Source organism: Microcaecilia unicolor, chromosome 7 (genome assembly GCF_901765095.1).
Source record: "Microcaecilia unicolor chromosome 7, aMicUni1.1, whole genome shotgun sequence".
In the NCBI taxonomy this organism is placed as follows: domain Eukaryota; kingdom Metazoa; phylum Chordata; class Amphibia; order Gymnophiona; family Siphonopidae; genus Microcaecilia; species Microcaecilia unicolor.
The window spans coordinates 106,548,907-106,570,833 of record NC_044037.1 but is presented as its reverse complement, the minus strand read 5'-3'; the positions used below and the strand labels follow the sequence as shown (position 1 = coordinate 106,570,833).

At 48.5% G+C, this 21,927-nt stretch overlaps 2 protein-coding genes across 5 annotated transcripts in view; one reads left to right on the top strand and one right to left on the bottom strand.

Annotated features, from left to right (window-relative positions):
- Positions 1-3,135, bottom strand: part of INO80E (INO80 complex subunit E) — a 94,277-nt gene extending 91,142 nt beyond the window's left edge. Inside the window, exon 1 of the mRNA XM_030208723.1 lies at positions 3,131-3,135. The gene's annotated coding sequence lies outside the window, so the exon portion shown is untranslated. The remainder of the gene's footprint in view (positions 1-3,130) is intronic.
- The window catches only part of HIRIP3 (HIRA interacting protein 3), a 156,311-nt gene that overhangs the window by 7,051 nt on the left and 127,333 nt on the right, over positions 1-21,927 (top strand). The window lies entirely within an intron of this gene.

The window sequence follows — 21,927 nt, the reverse complement described above, 5'->3', positions numbered from 1 at the left end:
ATTGCTGAGATGTTTGATCGACTTCAAGGAGCCTGGATATTTTCCAATCTGTATCTCAGAGGGGCCTATAACCTTGTTCGGATCCGAGAATGTGATGAGTGGAAGTCCGCATTTAACACCCGTGACAGGCACTATGAGTACCTGGTGATGCCCTTTGGCCTGGCTAACACCCCAGCGGTCTTCCAGTCCTTTATGAACAACATTTTCAGAGACCTCCTATACAAATTCGTAATGATCTATCTAGACGATATCTTAATATTCTCTAGATCAGCAGAGGATCATTATGAACATGTGAAGACCGTATTACAACGGTTAAGAGAGAACCAATTATATGTGAAACTAGAGAAATGTGAGTTTCATCGGTCTGAGCTGCCTTTCCTTGGATATATCATTTCGAACCAAGGTCTACGGATGGATCCCAGCAAGCTGACCTCGATTTTGCAATGGCAACAGCCCACTGGCGTAAGGCGTTGCAGCGCTTCCTGGGATTTGCAAATTATTATAGGCAGTTAATCCACAATTATTCGTCACTGATCGCTCCCCTTACTGGTCTGACCAGAAAGAATGCTGACTCCCGGAATTGGTCACCAGAGGCTTATGAGACCTTTGAAAATCTTAAACGGACTTTTGTCGTGGCGCCAGTGTTACGACATCCTGATCCGGCCAGGAAATTTTTTGTGGAAGTGGATGTGTCCTCAGTTGGCACAGGGGCAATTCTGTCACAGGTCCACTCTAACGGGAAACTTCTCCCCTGTGCCTTTTTCTCCAAAAAATATACTGCAGCAGAGAAGAATTATGCCATTGGTGACCAGGAACATTTGGCTATCAAGCTAACCTTAGAAGAGTGGCAACATGTTTTGGAAGGAGCCAAAGAACCTTTCACCTTATTCATTGACCACAAGAACTTGGTTTACCTGCGTGAAGCGAAGAGATTGAATCCTCGATAGGCCCGGTGGCCATTATTTTTCTCTCACTTCCACTTCATATTAACCTACCGTCTGGCAGAGAAAAATACCAAGGCGGATGCGCTCTCTAGATCTTTAGAATCGGACCTAGAAGATGAACCTCTGCAACATGTAATTGAACCAGCTGCCATTATTCCAGCTATGATGCTTGTGGTACCCATAGGCATAGGAGCCAACTTTTCAAAATTATTGCAGGTGCTAAGCCCAATGGAAATAACCCCTCACTGGACCTCTACAAGCAATTTTCTCAATATTGGGGGTGCTCAAGCACCCACAGAGTTGGCTTCTATGCCTGTAGGTATGACATTTGTACCACCTCGGTTGAGAGAAAGAGTACTTCGGTGGGGTCATGCCTCTCAACTTGCTGGACATCCAGGTATTCTGGGGACTAAACGGTTCATTTCGCAGAGGTATTGGTGGCCTACACTTGACCATGATGTGCAAGAATTTGTTGCCACTTGTCCAGAGTGTGCTCAGCATAAGGCTGATCGGCAAAGACCCCAGGGCCTCCTCATGCCATTACCAGTGCCTGAGAGACCATGGACCCATATAGCCATGAACTTCATTACTGACCTGCCTACGTCTGAAGGATATACTGCCATTTGGGTCGTGGTAGACTGTTTTTCTAAAATGGCCCACTTTGTACCCTTGTCTAGCCTCCCGTCTGCTGTGAAGCTTGCTCAGTACTTCATCATGTTTATTTTTTGTCTCCACAGCTTACCAGAATCAATTACGTCTGACCGTGGAGTGCAATTTGTATCCAAGTTTTGACAAGCCTTGAATCAGGACCTTGAGGTAAAACTAAATTTCTCCCCTGGATATCACCCTCAGTCCAACGGTCAAACGGAATGCCTCAATCAAAGCTTGAAGCAATTCCTTAGAATATATGTCACTGACGATCATGATGATTGGAGTCAGTTGCTTCCTTGAGCAGAGTTTGCCCATAATTTTAGAGAGAGCTCAGCGACAGGGGCTTCTCCATTTTTCATAGTGTATGGAAGACACCCTCGCATACCGTTTCCATTGAAGACTAACTACGATGTCCCAGCGGCAGCCAAAGCAGTACCCTCTTTCCAGTCTATTTGGTCTTCTATCCAGAAGACACTGCAATTAACCTCTGCTCGCATGACGCGTCAAGCGGATAAGCATCGGAGATTGTAGGAGAGTATTCATTATCTTGGTAAAGAAAGATGGATTGTCATTATTGGGAGCATAAATGTTACAGAAAAGGAGAGGAGAATTAAACAGTGAGCTGAGAAGACATATCCATCTCCCACCTATGTCTGTATGTATAGAATTAATTTGTATAGGAAGAGAAGTTTTATAGAAAATGGCTGTGCCATTCTTTTTGTTGAAAGCAGGGGAAGCAGCTGCAAAAGTGTAATATTTGTGTTTAAGGAGATGAGTATTATTGAAATTTAAGTGCATTTCTTGGAGAAAAATTATCCAGTGATTGGTGATGTAACACCAGAATTTTTGTCTCTTGAATGAGTTATTTAATCCCTTAATATTAAGGGATATAATGTTTAAAGATTGATGAGACGTTTTAGTAAGATAAGAGGGGAAAAGGTCACAGAGAAAAGCACATGGTGGATTTTGATTTTCACCTTGTGAAATTTGTTCTAGAATATAGTGGATACTCATGCATACAAGAATTAACAACGCAAAACAGAACATTACATAACATTGTGTGTGCCAGCACAAGACTAAGACAAGCAGCATACACCACAGGACCTTCAATTAACTTTAAGTAAAAACCTTGGACTAAAAATTGTAAACTAATATGAGCAGATCAGTAAGACACAGCTAGAATTAAGTGAAATACTATGCATTAGAGATATTTTGAATATGGAAGTATGCTAAGCTAGCTTTATGAGAACAAATGAAGTTTTTCTCAAAAAGTAATAAAAGTTAACAAATATTGGTTAGAAAAGTTAGGACTGTATTCCTAAGGGGCCCATTTGCTAAGCTGCTTGAGCGTCTACGTGCGCTAAAATGTTACCACCCAGCTACCACATGGCTCTTGTGGTAATTTCATTTTTGGCACGTCCAAAAAATAATTATTTTCGGACGCGTGTATTGGGCACGCACCAAGTGGCATTTGACACGTAGGTCATTACCGCCTGGTTACTGCGTGAGACTTTACCGCTAAGTCAATGGTTGACGGTAAGGTCTCAGACCCAAAATGGACATGCGACAGTTTTCATTTTGTCACATCCATTTTCGTCAAAAATTTAAAAAATCATTTTTTGCAGGTGTGCTGAAAAATTATTCTGCGTGCGCCCAAAACACGCATCTGCATTACTGCAGGCCATTTTCAGCACACCTTAGTAAAAGGACCCCCTAAATAAGGTTTAGCAGTTCTCATTGCAGGTAAGCAAATGTTAAATAACAAGTAAGTGATAAAAGTCTAATCAACAATATTCCTTGCAAATGATAACTGTAAACTAATATTGGGAGATTTACTCCAAAGTGTAAAGTGATTAGGTTGCTGTGAGTCTGCATGTATATCAATAAAGTATAAGAAATTCAAAAACAAATGGATTTGTCCGTCTAAAAAATAAGTCAGTATATAATGAAAATTGAATGTATAATGTTGAATATGCTCCTGAAAACAGGCAGGTGTAGAACAATCTGAGAGAAAAAAAGAAAAATATTTATTTATTTTAGAACATTTGTATTCCATATATTCCCAATATAGCAGGCTCTGTGTGGCTAACAACATTTCTCCGAGGACAAGCAGGCTGCTTGTTCTCACTGATGGGTGACGTCCACGGCAGCCCCTCCAATCGGAAACTTCACTAGCAAAGTCCTTTGCTAGTCCTCGCGCGCCCGCGCGCAGCCGTCTTCCCGCCCGAAACCGGCTCGAGCCGGCCAGTCTTCTTTTGTCCGCACTCGGTACGGTCGTTTTTTCGCCGTGTCGAGCCCCGGAGAGTCGACCTCGCGCGTCCAAAGTTTTTTTTGAGCGTGTTTTTTCTTCGGAAAAGCTTTCTTCTAGTGCGGGAAGTGCTCCGGAAACCCTCCCCGGGTTTCGTGTCAATCCTCCCCGTACTTCCAGCTTTTTGCCCCGATAAGTTTTCTTTCGTCGTCGGGGTAGGCCTCTTTCGGCCTCGGTCGAGATTTTTCTCCCTCTAAATTTTTGGTGCTTCAATTTTCGCCATTTCGGCTTTTGATTTCGCCGGCGTGATTTTTCCGCCCATGACATCGAAGCCTTCCAGCGGCTTCAAGAAGTGCACCCAGTGCGCCCGGGTTATCTCGCTCACTGATCGACACTCGTCGTGTCTTCAGTGTCTGGGGGCTGAGCACCGCCCTCAGAACTGCAGTCTGTGTTCCCTGCTTCAAAGGCGGACTCAGGTAGCGAGACTAGCCCAGTGGAACGTGTTGTTCTCGGGCTCTTCGTCGGCATCGGCACCGGGATCTTCGAGTGCATCGACGTCGTCAGCGTCCAGACCATCTTCCTCGGCCGCCCTTGCATCGAGTGCATCGAGGCATCGGGCCTCTGCATCGGCGCCGAGACATCGGATAGCTGCATCGACGTCGGTGGTACCGGGACCTCGTCTCCTGATGTCGTCGGACGGTGGTGCATCGAGTGGAGTGCAGGTGAGGGCTGTCCATTCCCCTGCTGGTGGCGGTGAGCCCTCGGGTGGGTCTCCTCCTACCCTGAGGGCTCCTGCGGTACAGCCCCCCCGAGATCGACCCTCTTCGGTCTCGGCCCCGAGGAAGCGACGGATGGATTCTACGTCCTCCTCGTCGGTGCCGGGGAGCTCCGGTGACATGCTTCGGAAGAAATCGAAGAAGCATCGACACCGGTCTCCTCCCCGTGTCGGCACCGAGAGCTCTGGGTCGCCGAGGGATTCGGCACCCAGCAGGCATCGGCACCGAGAGGACCGCTCACCCTCTGTTCAAGAGGTGTCGATGCGCTCCACTCTGGACAGCCCGGAACAGCCTCCTCGCCCGGAACAGGTTCTGACGTCGACGCCTGCATCGACCTCTCAGCCTTTTTCTGCAGCCACTCTGAACGAGAGCCTCCGGGCCGTTCTCCCAGAGATTCTGGGAGAGCTGTTGCGCCCTACCCCTCCGGTACCGGCGGTGCTTGCGCCTCCGGTACCGTCGAGCGTGGCGCCGGCTGGCCCATCGCCCAGGTTGAGGTCCCCGACGTCGGTACCGCGTGCGGTGCCGACCGCGGCCACCTCCCAGGAGGGCTCCCCGACTACGTCGGCGGAGGGAGCTTCGCCGATGCGGGCGAGGGAGTCTTCCTCTCGACGCCCCCGTCGTGGACGTGGTTCCACTGAGTCGAGCAGGGCGAGGTTGCAGACACAGGTTCGGGAACTTGTGTCTGACACCGAGGGTGAGGCCTCGTGGGAGGAAGAGGAAGACCCCAGATATTTCTCTGACGAGGAGTCTGAGGGTCTTCCGTCTGATCCCACTCCCTCTCCTGAAAGGCAGCTTTCTCCTCCTGAGAGCCTGTCTTTCGCTTCCTTTGTCCGGGAGATGTCTACGGCCATCCCCTTCCCGGTGGTTGTGGAGGACGAGCCCAGGGCTGAAATGTTTGAGCTCCTGGACTATCCTTCTCCACCTAAGGAAGCGTCCACTGTTCCCTTGCACCATGTCCTAAAAAAGACATTGCTTGCGAACTGGACAAAACCCTTAACTAATCCCCACATTCCCAAGAAGATCGAGTCCCAGTACCGGATCCATGGGGACCCAGAGCTGATGCGCACTCAGTTGCCTCATGACTCTGGAGTTGTGGATTTGGCCCTAAAGAAGGCTAAGAGTTCTAGGGAACATGCTTCGGCGCCCCCGGGCAAGGACGCTAGAACCTTAGACTCCTTTGGGAGGAAGGCCTACCATTCCTCTGTGCTCGTGTCCAAGATCCAGTCTTACCAGCTCTACACGAGCATACACATGCGGAACAATGTGCGGCAGTTGGCGGGCTTGGTTGATGCTCTTCCCCCCGAGCAAGCCAAGCCTTTTCAGGAGGTGGTCAGGCAGCTGAAGGCGTGCAGAAAATTCCTGGCCAGAGGAGTTTGACACTTTTGATGTTGCGTCCAGGGCCGCTGCTCAAGGTGTGGTGATGCTCAGGCTCTCATGGCTGCGTGCCGCCGACCTGGAGAATAGACTCCAGCAGCGGATTGCGGACTCGCCTTGCCGTGCGGACAATATTTTTGGCGAAAAAGTTGAACAGGTGGTAGAGTCTCTCCACCAGCGGGACACCGCATTCGACAAATTCGCCCGCCGGCAGCCTTCAGCCTCTACCTCTACAGGTAGACGATTTTTCGGGGGAAGGAAGACTGTTCCCTACTCTTCTGGCAAGCGTAGGTACAATCCTCCTTCCCGACAGCCTGCGGCCCAGGCTAAGCCCCAGCGCGCTCGCTCTCGTCAGCAGCGTGCGACTCAGCAAGGCCCCGCGGCTCCCCAGCAAAAGCAAGGGGCGAGCTTTTGACTGGCTCCAGCAGAGCATAGCCGACATCCAAGTGTCCGTGCCGGGCGACCTGCCAGTCGGAGGGAGGTTGAAAGCTTTTCACCAAAGGTGGCCTCTCATAACCTCCGATCAGTGGGTTCTGCAAATAGTCCGGCAGGGATACACCCTCAATTTGACATCAAAACCTCCAAATTGTCCACCGGGAGCTCAGTCTTACAGCTTCCAACACAAGAAGGTACTTGCAGAGGAACTCTCCGCCCTTCTCAGCGCCAATGCGGTCGAGCCCGTGCCATCCGGGCAAGAAGGGCTGGGATTCTATTCCAGGTACTTCCTTGTGGAAAAGAAAACAGGGGGGATGCGTCCCATCCTAGACCTAAGGGCCCTGAACAAATATCTCGAAAAAGAAAAGTTCAGGATGCTTTCCCTGGGCACCCTTCTCCCCATGATTCAGCAAAACGATTGGCTATGCTCTCTGGACTTGAAGGATGCCTACACACACATCCCGATACTGCCAGCTCACAGGCAGTATCTGCGATTTCAGGTGGGCACACGCCACTTCCAGTACTGTGTGCTACCCTTTGGGCTCGCCTCTGCGCCCAGGGTGTTCACAAAGTGCCTAGCTGTGGTAGCAGCGGCACTCCGCAGGCTGGGGGTGCACGTGTTCCCATATCTCGACGATTGGCTGGTAAAGAACACATCAGAGGCAGGAGCCCTGCAGTCCATGCGGATGACTATTCGCCTACTGGAACTACTGGGGTTTGTGATAAATTATCCAAAGTCCCACCTTCTCCCAGCGCAGAGACTCGAATTCATAGGAGCTCTGCTGGATTCTCGGACGGCTCGCGCCTATCTCCCAGAGACGAGAGCCAACAACTTGTTGTCCCTCGTCTCGCGGGTGCGAGCGTCCCAGCAGATCACAGCTCGGCAGATGTTGAGATTGCTGGGCCACATGGCCTCCACAGTTCATGTGACTCCCATGGCCCGCCTTCACATGAGATCTGCTCAATGGACCCTGGCCTCTCAGTGGTATCAGGCCGCAGGAGGTCTAGAGGACGTGGTCCACCTGTCCACGAGTTTTCTCGACTCCCTGTATTGGTGGACGATTTGCTCCAATTTGACTCTGGGACGTCCCTTCCAAATTCCTCAGCCACAAAAAGTGCTGACCACGGATGCGTCCCTCCTGGGATGGGGAGCTCATGTCGATGGGCTCCACACCCAAGGAAGCTGGTCCCTCCAGGAACGCGATCTGCAGATCAATCTTCTGGAGTTACGAGCGATCTGGAACGCTCTGAAGGCTTTCAGAGATCGGCTGTCCCACCAAATTATCCAAATTCAGACAGACAACCAGGTTGCCATGTACTATGTCAACAAGCAGGGGGGCACTGGATCTCGCCCCCTGTGTCAGGAAGCCGTCAGCATGTGGCTCTGGGCTCGCCGTCAAGGCATGGTGCTCCAAGCCACATATCTGGCAGGCGTAAACAACAGTCTGGCCGACAGGTTGAGCAGGATTATGCAACCTCACGAGTGGTCGCTCAACTCCCGAGTGGTGCGCCAGGTCTTCCAAGCGTGGGGCACCCCCTTGGTAGATCTCTTCGCATCTCGAGTGAACCACAAAGTCCCTCAGTTCTGTTCCAGGCTTCAGGCCCACGGCAGACTGGCATCGGATGCCTTCCTCCTGGATTGGGGGGAGGGCCTGCTGTATGCTTATCCTCCCATCCCTCTGGTGGGGAAGACTTTGTTGAAACTCAAGCAAGACCGAGGCACCATGATTCTGATTGCTCCCTTTTGGCCGCGTCAGATCTGGTTCCCTCTTCTTCTGGAGTTGTCCTCCGAAGAACCGTGGAGATTGGAGTGTTTTCCGACCCTCATCACACAGGACGAAGGGGCGCTTCTGCATCCCAACCTCCAGTCGCTGGCTCTTACGGCCTGGATGTTGAGGGCGTAGACTTTGCCTCTTTGGGTCTGTCAGAGGGTGTCTCCCGCATCTTGCTTGCTTCCAGGAAAGATTCCACTAAGAGGAGTTACTTCTTCCATTGGAGGAGGTTTGCCGTCTGGTGTGACAGCAAGGCCTTAGATCCTCGCTCTTGTCCTACACAGACCCTGCTTGATTACCTTCTGCACTTGTCTGAGTCTGGTCTCAAGACCAACTCCGTAAGGGTTCACCTTAGTGCGATTAGTGCATACCATTACCGTGTGGAAGGTAAGCCGATCTCAGGACAGCCTTTAGTTGTTCGCTTCATGAGAGGTTTGCTTTTCTCAAAGCCCCCTGTCAAGCCTCCTACAGTGTCATGGGATCTCAATGTCGTTCTCACCCAGCTGATGAAACCTCCTTTTGAGCCACTGAATTCCTGCCATCCGAAGTACTTGACCTGGAAGGTCATTTTCTTGGTGGCAGTTACTTCAGCTCGTAGAGTCAGTGAGCTTCAGGCCCTGGTAGCCCAGGCCCCTTACACCAAATTTCATCACAACAGAGTAGTCCTCCGCACTCACCCTAAGTTTCTGCCAAAGGTCGTGTCGGAGTTCCATCTGAACCAGTCAATTGTCTTGCCAAAATTCTTTCCCCGTCCTCATTCCTGCCCTGCTGAGCGTCAGCTGCACACATTGGACTGCAAGAGAGCATTGGCCTTCTATCTGGAGCGGACACAGCCCCACAGACAGTCCGCCCAATTGTTTGTTTCTTTTGATCCCAATAGGAGGGGAGTGGCTGTAGGAAAACGCACCATATCCAATTGGCTAGCAGATTGCATTTCCTTCACTTACGCCCAGGCGGGGCTGGCTCTTGAGGGTCATGTCACGGCTCATAATGTTCGAGCCATGTCTGCGTCGGTAGCCCACTTGAAGTCAGCCTCCATTGAAGAAATTTGCAAAGCTGCGACGTGGTCATCTGTCCACACATTCACATCTCATTACTGCCTGCAGCAGGATACCCGACGCGACAGTCGGTTCGGGCAGTCAGTTCTTCAGAACCTGTTTGGGCTTTAGGATCCAACTCCACCCCCCGAGGGCCCTGTTTGTTCTGTTCCAGGCTACACTCTCAGTTAGTTGGTAAATTTTTTAGGTCAATCTCAGTTATGTCCTCGCCGTTGCGAGGCCCAATTGACCATGGTTGTTGTTTTGAGTGAGCCTGGGGGCTAGGGATACCCCATCAGTGAGAACAAGCAGCCTGCTTGTCCTCGGAGAAAGCGAATGCTACATACCTGTAGAAGGTATTCTCCGAGGACAGCAGGCTGATTGTTCTCACAAACCCGCCCGCCTCCCCTTTGGAGTTGTGTCTTCCCTTGAAGTGTATTGTCTTGCTACATACTGGACTGGCCGGCTCGAGCCGGTTTCGGGCGGGAAGACGGCCGCGCATGCGCGGTGCGCGAGGACTAGCAAAGGACTTTGCTAGTGAAGTTTCCGATTGGAGGGGCTGCCGTGGACGTCACCCATCAGTGAGAACAATCAGCCTGCTGTCCTCGGAGAATACCTTCTACAGGTATGTAGCATTCGCTTTATGGAAGGAACAACATAAGAATACAATGGCGGAATAGAGAGCAAGGAACATTTTTTTTTGGGGGGTGGGGGGGGGGAAGACAACAGGGAGGACAAATGTAGGACAGCAGGGAATTAAGTAACAGAGGAGTAGGTTTTTTCACATAGATAAGTTTTGAGAAATTTCTTGAATTGAATGTGGTCAGTGGTCTCTTTTAATGCTGGAGGCAGAGCATTCCAGTAACGAGGGCTCATGAAGCAGAAAGAGGAGGCGAAGAGCAATTTATATCTTAGATTCTTGCATTTAGGATAGTGGAGATTAAGATAAGTATGTGACGGTTTTCTGGAGTATCTGGGAGGGAGGTCAATCAAGCTGAACATATAACCCAGAGGATCCCCGTATACGATCTTATCACTGTTAAGTTCAAAATCTGAATACCAGCAGAAGGATACAGATCATTAGGAAGCATATGAATGATCATTTGGCTTTTCCATTCCATAGCATCCTATAGACCAATCCAGAGACAGATGGGTTATGTCCCTCCTCTAGCAGGTTAGATAGAGAGCAAGCTTTGAGCTCCCTATATATGGTCACAAGCAGTCACATGATCCTCAGTATTATCTCTATCTAGCAGGTCAATGGTCACAGCTCAGCAGCTCTGCTTCGCTCCTATCCTATTTTTAGGTGTAGTTGAGCTTGTTTGAATCTCCTCTCCTACTTTGTAGGTGCAGTTGAGTGCTTGGGTCTCCTCTCCTACTTCGGTGGGTGTAGTTGAGTTAACCCCGGGGTTGAGGACTCTCCCAGGCTTGGGATCGAGTGGTGACACCTGGTGGTGCCAGGTCCCTCCCTTTCTCCCCCCTCCTGCTGGAACCAGTGCAACTTGAAGTTTTTCTCCTCGAGGCGTTTAAAAAAAAAAGGATTCAGAAAAGCTCACTCAGGACAGATTCGTTGCAGCTCTGGTTTTTTTTCAGGTACTGAAAACTTTTAAGCGGGAGGGGGTTGTTCCCGGTATGGGTAGCGCGGCGCTGGCTCTCCGGACCGCATTCGCGCGGCGACGGGGGATGCGAGGCCTTCTGCAGGGTAGACCGCACTTTCCCACTCTTTGGACTCCATTTTAGGAGCGTCTGCCGTGCCAGTCGCCTAACCATTGTTGCCCGCTCGAGCCGCGTTTAGCGCCCTTCCCCCGAGGCCGCCTCTGACACTCTTTATTTCCAGGCCGCTGTAGTTCCCTATCCTGTGTTGGCCACCCTTTCTTCGAGGCCGCTCAGGGAACGCAAGCCACCCTAAAGACGGGAGGTTTGGGAAAGGTGTCTAATTCTAAAGAAGCGCCTTTTCTTCCCGCGCTTTCCTCCTCTGGGTGAGGCAACGGGCACCATCTTAGTTGCGCGCAGCTCCGTGTTTTGAGACTTTGCCGCTGCATTATGCGTTTCAGAGCCCTTTTCCTCCTGAGCCCTTTTTCTATGTAGAACGGAGCAGGGAGCTTCGTTTTTCCCTAAATTGGTGTTTTTTGAGGCTCCAGGCCTTTCTGTTTTCAAGGGCTGGGGCTGTCTTGGCAGAAGAGGTGCTGAGGCCGTTCAAAGCACCTTAGCTGAGGCCGTTCAGAAACGCCTTAGCATGGCCCCCCTTCCTATAGATCTTAAATGAGGGCAGCTTTTCTGACGTACCCAGCATTTTCGTGTGGAAACGCTGGAAGTGAGATCTTCTCTGAGAGAAGAGAATTCTGCTGCCCAGCTGTTTTGACAGGAGAAATTGCATATCTCATTGTGCGGGCTATGAAGCTGCTAATCTTGTGGCTCCTGAAGGTAAGTCTTCCTCCTCTGTGACTCCTTCGTTTGTGTTAGCCGCTAGGCGGTCGCCTAGTGTTTTTTAACTGCATGTGGCTATGGAAGGCTTGTTTCTAGAACATTGGGACTCTGGAGTCAGGCATTCGGGCTACTAAGGTTTAGGCTTTCCGCCTACTTACCGTGGATACTTTCTTTACAGCAGTGACCAAGAAACTGTTTTTTTCCTGGGGTCAGCGCCCTGAAGGGGCCCGCAGGACAGGTGGCTATAGGCCTCCTTTAAAAAAAAGAAAAAGAAAAAAAAAGCCGCCTTGGGTAGGCAGGCTGCAGTGTCCAGCTCCTGTGTGGCCAGGGTGTGTCTCACTGCGTTGTACCGCCTTCCTTTGCTGAGGATTTGATGGCGGCGGGACAGACTCTGGAGTCAGACATGACTTGTCGTGCCTTCCCGGGGGAGGCTATGGTTTCACCTTTGGGCATCCGACCAGGCGTCGAAGTCCCGTTTGGCAATTTGCCATTTATGGCAAGCTCTTCTTTTGACCCGTGCTGGGTGATGCCAAGGGCATCAGTCTCACAGAGGTCAGAACCAGTGTGAATTCTCGTGCGGACTCATCTAGGGGCCGTTTTAGAGCTGCCCATCGGTATCACCCGGGCAAGTCTGGGCCCATTTACAGACAGCATTTTCCTCAGAGACAGCAGTCCTTTTGTGGAGACTGTCGCTCCGGCGGAATTCCTTCACAGCTCCCCCAGGGCCTTGCGCCCAATGTTGGGGTCCTGGCCCTTAGTCCAGACTTTTGAGAGGGCGGCTGTTCTTGTTTCTGGGCGAGTGGGCCAGAATACAATGGACGGCTGGGTTCTCAGGATTTTCCGAGATGGCTTCAAGCTGGAGGCCATCCTCTGAAGGAACTATAAGCGGCCTCTCTGTGCAAGTCTTTACGAAATCGTGCAGCTCAAGCTGTCTCTGGGCAATTTGATACAAATTGGCGCTGTCGTTCCCATTCCAGTGGAACAACGTGGCTCATGGCACTATTCCATCTACTTTGTGGTGCCGAGGAACGGAAGTTCTTCTTGGTCTCTTGTTCTCTAAGGAGTCTACAGGATCTTCAGAGTATGCCACTTCAGGATGGAGACCCTCCAGTCGGTTTTTGCCGCCGTGCAGAAGGGAATATTTCTGCCTGCCCTGGACATAAAAGAGGCCTTTTTGCACATCCCAGTTCGGCCTTCTCATCAGCGGTTTTGCCACTTTCCGGTACTGCATCGCCATTTCCAGTTCCAGGCCCTTCCTTTCGGGCTGGCTACAGCGCCTCAGATCTTCTCTAAGTGATGGTCGTCATAGTGGCGTTCCTTTGCAGGAAGTGGTTCAAGTTCATCCGTACCTAGATGACTGGTTGATCCGGGTCCAATCCTTCGAGGAAGGTGTACGAGACACGGACAGAGGTCTCTCTCTCGCTCTCTGTTGCGCTCCTTGAGTTAGCTCATCAATCTGGAGAAGAGGGAGAAGAGTCAGCTGAACCCTTGTCAATCTCTGGAATTTCTAGGAGTGATCTTCGACACTCGATAAGGCAGAGTTCTCTTTACAGAGGCTGGGCAGCAGCAGTTACAGACTTTGCCTGCAAAGGATAACTCGAGGACTTCGGTTTCCGGCAGAGACGTGGTGGTCTATCAACCTCTTGCAATTGAGGGCGAATTGGCTGACTCTTCGGGACTTTCTGCAACTGCTGTTTCTGAAGTCAGTACGAGTCTTTTCCGACAATGCGAGGGCTGTGACATATATCAACAGTCACGGAGGTACCAGGAGTACTCCTTTAGTCAGAGAAGTGATAAGCTTCGGCCTTTCGGCAGGAAAAGCATCTGGAACAGCTGTCGGCGGCACACATGGCATGATTTCGGAATGTTGACTCAGATGTTCTCAGTCAACAGGTGTAGGATCCGGGAGAGTGGATCTTTTAGTCAGGACATTCTCGTGGTTCCCGAGTTGCTGGGGCCTACCGACCATGGGTTTAATAGCAACAAACGCCTTCTCCAAGGTTCCGCGATTCTTCAGCAGAGGCCAGGAGCTTCAGTCTCTGGGAATTAATGTCATCCTTCAGCCTTGCATGTGGGCGAGCTCCTGTATGGGTTCCCCTTGGGCCCATGCTGGGCAGTTTCCTGGGTACAATAGTTTGACATCCGGGGCGAGTATTTATGGTGGGTCTAATTGGCCCAGACGCCCGTGATATCCGGTTATGTTTCGGCTAATGTTTGAGCCCTTGTGGCTACCCAAGGTTAACGCCTGATACTTTAGGGGCCTATTTTAATGGGATCATCCCCCTTTGGTCTTATGGTCTGGCTTTTGAAAGAGCACGATTGAAGAGCAATGCGTTTTCAGACCGCATTCTTGCTACTAGGTTGAGAGCGAGGATGCGCTCCATGTCAACAGCGTTCGTCAGAGTTGGCGCGTCTTCGACTCCTGGTGGGCGGCAGGTTCCTTTTCTCCCGCCTCGGCGTCGGTGGATGCCATTTTGACTTTCCTCCAGGAGGGACTCGCAAAAAGGGTCTCTCTCTAAGTTCTCTTAGAGTACAGGTACCGGCTTTGGCTTTTTTCAGAGGGTGTGTGAAGGTTGTTTCCTTTACCTCTCAGCCAGAGGTTGTGCGTCTTTTGAGAGGGGTTTTTCAGCTTCGGTCTCCTCGGCGCTCCTTTTTTCCTTCTTGGACTCTTAAGATGGTGCTGAGAGTCTTGCAAGAACCGCCGTTTCAGCCTTTTCTCGGCTGTCTCTGAAGGATCTAATTCTAATGGCTGAGGTTTTGGTGGCACTCTCTTCGGCCAGAAGAGTTTCGGAGCTTCTAACTTTGTCTTGAAGGGATATCTTTCTGCCTCTCTCCGAAGCAGGTATCTCTATACGCACAGTTCCTTCGTTTTGGCCGAAGATGGTGTTGGGCTTTCTTCGGGATCAGCAGTTATGTATGCCTTCCTGCCAAAAAGAGGAGTATCCTGGGAGTTTCAAACCTTGAGTGCTGTGGATGTTATGGGAGTTCTTTCCAGATACTTGGAGGTGATGAATGATTTCCGAAAGTCGGTTCATTTTTTGTGCTGCACACTGGACCTGGGGAAGGTCAGGAGGCCTCCGAGCCTTCAGTGGCTCGTTGAGTCAAGGAAGCTATAGCCGCTTCATACATTCTCTCGGGTAAAGTGCCGCCAGCTCAGTTCAAGACTCATTCCACTAGAGCTCTAGCGGTCTCTTTGGCAGAATCGAGATTGATTTCTCTGGAAGAAGTCTGTAGATCGGCGACCTAGTCGTCGATTCTTCCTTTTCCGAGCATTATTGCTTGGGTGTGGCTGCGAGAGCTGATGTGGCGTTGGGCGCCTCGGTCTTGCATCCTGGGGTTTTCTGATTCCCACCCTGGGTAAGTACTGCTTGGGTACATCCCATCTGTCTCTGGATTGGTCTATAGGATGCTATGGAAGGTAAAATTATGTAACATACCTGATAATTTTCTTTCCATTAATCCTTATAGACCAATCCAGAGCCCCTCCCAGAAATCTGCTGTGTAATTATTTACTTGTGTTTTATATCTTTTCAGATTCAAGCTTATATTGTCGATCAAGTTCAATTCCTAATTCAAGGTCAACTTCTAATTTAAGTTCGACTCAAGTTCAACTTCAACAAGTTCAGGTTTGTATGATTTGCCTGGAGTTGGGGCAAATCTGTTTTTAGTGAGCTGCTTAAGTGCCTCCCGCCTTGGGCGGCTGCAGGGTAATTGAGCAATCAATTAAGGCACGTTCCTCCCGCTTTGGCAGTTGCAGGGTCCCTCCCGCTTTGGCGGTTGTAAGGTGAATGAGTTGTCAGTCACAGGAGAATTTGGCAAGGACCATGAGCTTTGATATCGGCATACTGAGGATCATGTGACTGCTTGTGACCATATATAGGGAGCTCAAAGCTTGCTCTCTATCTAACCTGCTAGAGGAGGGATATAACCCATCTGTCTCTGGATTGGTCTATAAGGATTAATGGAAAGAAAATTATCAGGTATGTTACATAATTTTACCTTCTTTCCATGTTGATCCAAATATTCACAGAGGAGATCTGGGTCTTTTAACGTTGCTGAAAAGAAGAAGCCATATTTTATGCCCACATTGCGCAAAAGTGGATGGAGGAAGAGAACTCGTATCCTTCGTTGCACTGTGCATTTGTGAAGATCCATTACTGTAATTATAGTATGTCCTTCATATTTTAGCAGTGCTTTAGCAGCTTGAAGTATCATGCTGGTATGCTGGTAAGAGCCCTTTTGTGATGATCGGTCCAGGATATTTTGATCCGGCTGGAATAAAGGAAGGAGTCCGATGAGCCTTTTCTAGTTCCAATTTGGATGAAAATTATAATTGAAGGAATTGTGGAATCCATTTCTCTAAAAAGAGAGAGAGGATCTGGTCCTTCAGTGCTTTCTGGTAATCCAAGAATATGGAAAATATTTCTTCTTAAGCAATTATTCAAATCCTCTATTTCGCGTTCAAAATGGAGGATAGATTTGTGAACACGAGGTAGGACTTGTAGTTGTGAGTCATGTGCATTAAGTTTATTGTCATGAGTTTCAACACTGATTGAAAGTGATGATATTTTCTGATTCGTATTTAGCATCTCAGCTTTATTTCAGCCAGAGTATCAGAGTTATCTTTTATTATGTCTTTTTTATTTGGAATATTTCTTGCTTCAAGGCAGTCCTCAGACTTACCGGGATCATGTTTACTCAGTGAGGGGAATTCAAGAATAACACGCTTGTCTCAGTTGTGAAGAGGGTTCTGATTTTTGATGTTGTTTGGGATTTGACATTTCACCAATGAAAGATGATGATTGTTGTAAGATATTAGTCCATATGACAAAGAAATTAATTGGAGATCCTGCGGAGCGAAGGCTCTATGCCTCCATACTTGTTCAGGCTCGTGAGCTCCAGCAGTTGAACATTTTAAACATTCATGAAAGCATTTGCGATGACAGATTAAACTGCACCAGCCTCTACTTCTTTAAAATGTCTATGCTATCTGCACAATTATTGTTCAGTATTAAAATTAAGTTCAAAACATACCCCACCACCAGGTCTGTCCTTTAATGATTCCACATGTTCGGAAATCATAGCCGTAAGTATAGACAGTTATTCAAATATTATCACGTGCATACACCAGAACAGGCATCCATACACATTACAAAAGTAAACAACTTCTACAAAGTACATCTAAAACTTAATTTTATTTTCTCATTCCTATCTTCCAAAATTCCAGACAGCAGATATACAGATCAAAAGGACCTAAAGCAGACCAAAACAAGTGAAATCAGAAACAACACAGTTTATATCTTATTGTTCAACCACCCTTAGGATTCACTTTTGGGTTTAAAAGCAAAACCCAAGTGTATGTAAGGGCTGGATAAACAAATTAAAACAAAGTTTAGAGCAAATGCCCTTAATATGTAATTCTTGGCAGCAATAATGAAACGGTGATGGAATATGCACATAGCAAGCGGCCTGAGCCCACAGATTTATTTTCCATTGAACATAATTAACTTTGTATGAACTTGGTGGCTAATAATGTGCTCAACTGGATAATGTTGGCATGTTTACACTGACTCTGGACTTCTGCATGAAGGTAGCTCTGCCCTCATTCAATACTTGTCCTGTAAATAGTAGTAATAAAAAAAATATCAAGTGCATCATTGCAATCCACAAAACAAAAGGAGCAAGTTTCTTACATGCCATCTTTTTCTTTTGATCTAAGCACAGGGAAAAAAAGATTTTAAATGCTCACAGGTTTCAACCTAATGTTTAATGTGAGATATAAATGTCGTAAATAAATAGAAACTCTGAATGTTGAGCGCCTGATTCTCATAACATGATGTCTGTTTTAGAGGCCCTTTACCAAGAAAAACATATCTCAGCACGAATATAACAGTGCTAGGGTGTCCCTACAACTAGCCCCTCCAAATGACACACTGATTACGATGTATAAAACAACTTACTACTTTACCTATAAAAACTTATTCCATTACTATGCTTCACAAGCTGGCATGTTTGAAAATGTAAGTAAGATTAAATAAAAGTACTACCAACAATAAAAAACGAAAATGTGGATGCAGCAACTCGGTTTGTCATCCCGCCTTAGATGTCTCCTGTTTTCATCCTACTTCTTTGCACCCAAGGAGGTTGGATAGACAGGAGTGGAAGTGAGCGCTATCTAGTCCATTGTAAGCAAGGAAACCAATTTGGTTAATCTATTTCCACTTTTGCAGCCTTCATTGCCATACACTTAAAGCAAGCAAACCTATGAACTGCTGTATCCACATTGTCGTTCTTTATTATTGGTCCATCTGTAACAAGTCTAAAGCTGTTTCACTTGGATAGGCAGTGCCTTAAAAGGTGGAGGAGAAAAGAAATAACAATTGAATATCATTAAAACAGCTTCAAAAATTATTGTAGCTGGTAGAAACAGCATTTATAAACTCTGTACTCATTTTTCTTCACTGTTCTTCTATACAATACAGATGGTCAGATTTCATTGAAGATATCCTGTTACCTGATGGGTTCATCTTAACTGTTGTTGTAATCTGCCTTGGGAAGCCTGGTGTTATAAAGATGATGGAATATATTACAATTAATTGGAAGTAAAACTAAACTCTCCTTTCATTGGGGCACATGGAATCACATCTTCACCTGTTTTGTAGATGTTTAATTTTTAGATACACAAAGGATTATTCTGTTTTGAACATGTTTCAGGGGCAAGTGGTTTTATAAGTCAAAATAAAAATGAATATTTTGTTTCATGCAGATCTCTTTTGTTTAAACTTAAATGGGCTATAAGCCCCTAATTCAGCCCATTGGTTTTCTTATATTTTGTTCTTGTGATGACTTATACTGTGCCAGAACTGAAAACTCTTATCTCTATCTGGTTGGTAATAAAAGGAGCTCATTGTGAACACTATCTACCCTAAAAGGTTGTTTTGTGGCTGAACATGAGGAATTGTGATATTGAATAAATAAGTGTTTGTTTGTGTCTCTAGTCATGCATCCTAAGTTTATAAAATCCTTTCAAGAAATCCACTTAATCATTTAACTTATTAGAGGAACATAACCACAGAGGCATAGTATGGTCGCATTTTCAATATGCCCAGCTAAGGAACAGGTTATTTTGAGTTAGTCTTCACTGGGCCAAACTTGCTGTCCTTGTGTCATCACTGTCCTGCAGGTAGCCAGTGTCTTAGAAGGTGTAGGATAAAGGAATTTAAAAAGAATTTCTTATATTGCACATTATCCCAAGCAAAGTCAGGGTCAATGTGGCTTACATTTCAAAATACAGTGAGACAGAATAATAGAATTCAGTTATATCATGGGAACAAATAGATGGATATATCTGAAACATTTAAAGTTGGGATTAGCATATATACCCAACTGGGCATTTACAAGTTTGTCCTTTAATGATACCACATGTTAATATAGGCAGTTAATTAAAGATTATCATATGCACACACCAGAACCGCCATCCATCACATTGCAAAAGTAAACAACAACTTCTACAGAGTACAACCAAAATTACATTTTTATTTTCTTATTTCCATCTTCCAAATTTCCAGACAACAGATGTATAGATCAGCAGGACCCAAAGCACTCCAAAACAAGTCAGAAATAACATAGTTTATACCTAATTGTTCAACCACCCTTAGGACTTACCTTTGGGTTTAAAAAGCAAGCCATGTGTATGTAAGGTCTGGATAAACAAATTAAAACAAAGTTTAAAGCAAATGCCCATTTCCTTGTCATCAAGCAGATGAAGCCATTACGTATGGGTTATGTCCATCAACCAGCAGGGGAGATAGAGAGCACTCAAACTTTCACAGTGCCCTCTTGGCCAGCTAGCTCCACTGCCTCTTCAGTATTCTCTATCTCCCTTAGCAGGGTGGCTGCAGCTTGTTCGAGCTCCAGAAAAATCTGCCGGGAGGTGGTTCCTGGCTTGCCAGTTGTTAACCGGGGTGTTGGAGGCTATAGCAGCTTCACTTTAAAGGCACATAGGTTAGCCCTTTCCCTGCCTTACCCATACCTCTGTGGATGTGGACATATTGCCTTGCTTTCCCTGTCCTTACCCACCAACAGTGGATGCAGGCATATAGGTTCGCCCTTTCCCTGCCTTTCCCACTCATCTGAGCCTCCGGAGTCTTCAATACCTCTGCTTTCCTCACAGCTTAAAAAAAAAAAAAAAGTCATGTTGCGTTTTTAAACGCAGAGATGCTGGAACAGAGGTTTTTGACCTGATTTTCAGCAGGATCGTAGTTGTACACTAGATCCTTTGAGGTAAGAGTGTTTTCCAACTCCTCCGGGGTGGGCCCGCGATCGGGGCGATTTTAGTGCGAAACCGCCATTTTGGATTTTACCGCCGTTTTTCAGCGATGGCTGCGGACAATGTAAAGCGCTGTTCCACTTGTGGCAAGCGCAAATCAGCAGCAGGGCTCTGTAAATCGTGCTGTATTGGCGTAGGAGCCGGCCCGAGCATGGCGAGCGAAGTTTCTTCCCGCTCTGAGCTGGCAGCGGGCGCCATTTTGCTTACACCGCATGGCGCGGCCTCCATGGACACGGAGAGACCTGAGCTGGGTGGGGCACCTCGAGATGAGGTTATTTCAGGAGTGGCTAGCACCGGACAGGATTTGGGTGCCCAGGGTGAGATTTTCTCCCCGGATTTTGTGCTTTTGCTGCATAAAGCATACATGATGAAAAGAGCCCTTCCTCAAGGGTCGCCTGAGGCTCCTCTGATTGCCCCCCCCCCCCCCCCCCCCGATGGATTCTGGCCTAGGACTGCCCAGTGAGGCTTTTTTCCCGGATGCTTGGCCTAAAGATAAGCGCAGAAGGGTTAATTCCCCTTCAGATTGTGGTGCACCTTCCCCCCCCCCCCCCCCCCCCCTCCCCGTGGTCGGGGTGTGAGGATTCGGAGAACTCTGACAGACGTTCTTGGTCTGAGGAACCAGAGTCAGGTGCGGATTTACCACAGGATCTGGATGATCCCTCCGCGGTGAGGATTTTCCACCGTGATGAGCTGCCAGCGCTTATTTCAGATACCCTGCAGGCCCTCTCGATTGAAGATCCTGACAGTGGCATGGCCTCCTCGGGTAATCCCAGGATGGCTAGTACCAAGAAAGCTGCTCGGGCCTTCCCTTTGCATGACTCCATCCTAGAGCTTGTTTCGGCTCAGTGGGCTGACCCCGAGGGACCTTTGAGAGTTTCCAGGGCTATGGGGCAGTTATACCCTCTGCGTGAGGGACATATGGCTCATTTTCAAATGCCTACAGTGGATGCCCTAGTCACTGCGGTGACAAAGAGAACTACCCTCCCTGTTGAAGGAGGTGTTGCCCTGAAGGATGTTCAAGACCGTAGGCTGGAAACAGCGTTGAAACGGTCCTTTGAAATTGCAGGTCTCACTGTTCGGGCGTCTGCATGCAGCTGTTATGCTGTGAGAGCCTGCCTAGCTTGGCTGCAACAGGCAGTGGCTCAGCCCGGAGATGGAGCGGAGCCCTTCTTGGATGTGGCTCCGCGGATGGAGGTGGCCTTGTCCTTTCTGGCTGATGCCCTTTATGACCTTGTCAGAGCTTCGGCTAAACAAATGGCAGTAGCAGTGGCGGCTCGCCGTAGTCTGTGGCTACGACACTGGGCAGCGGACATGGCCTCTAAGCAAAGGTTGGTGAAGTTGCCTTTTCAAGGACTTCTCCTATTTGGTGAGGAGTTAGAGAAAATTGTGAAAGGCCTGGGTGATCCAAAACCCCAGCGCTTGCCCGAAGATGGGCAGAGGCCTTCCTCTAAGGGCCAGGCGGTCCACTCCTCGTACAGACCTCGCTTCCGTGAAGCTAGAAGGTACCGCCCGGGGCGTTCTGCTGGGTTCACTTCACGTGCCCGTGGTCAGCAGAGGAACTCCTTTCGCTCGGACAAGCATTCCGCAGCCGGTGGCTCAAGACCAGGAGTTCAGGGGTGACCCTCTCAATGATGGTGCTCCGGCCCTCTCCTCGATGCTTGTCATCGGAGGACGGCTTTCCCTCTTTGTCGAGGAGTGGGCCAAGATTTCCTCAGATCAGTGGGCTCTGGACCTGATCAGAGATGGATACAGAATAGAATTCAACGCCCCAGTAAGAGACGTGTTTGTGGAGTCCCGATGCGGTTCTGCCGTCAAACAGGCGGCGGTGGAGGAGACTTTACAAGGTCTGATTCAGTTAGGGGCAGTGACCCCGGTGCCTCCCGCCGAGCAAGGCTGCGGCCGATACTCCATCTACTTTGTGGTGCCGCGAAAAG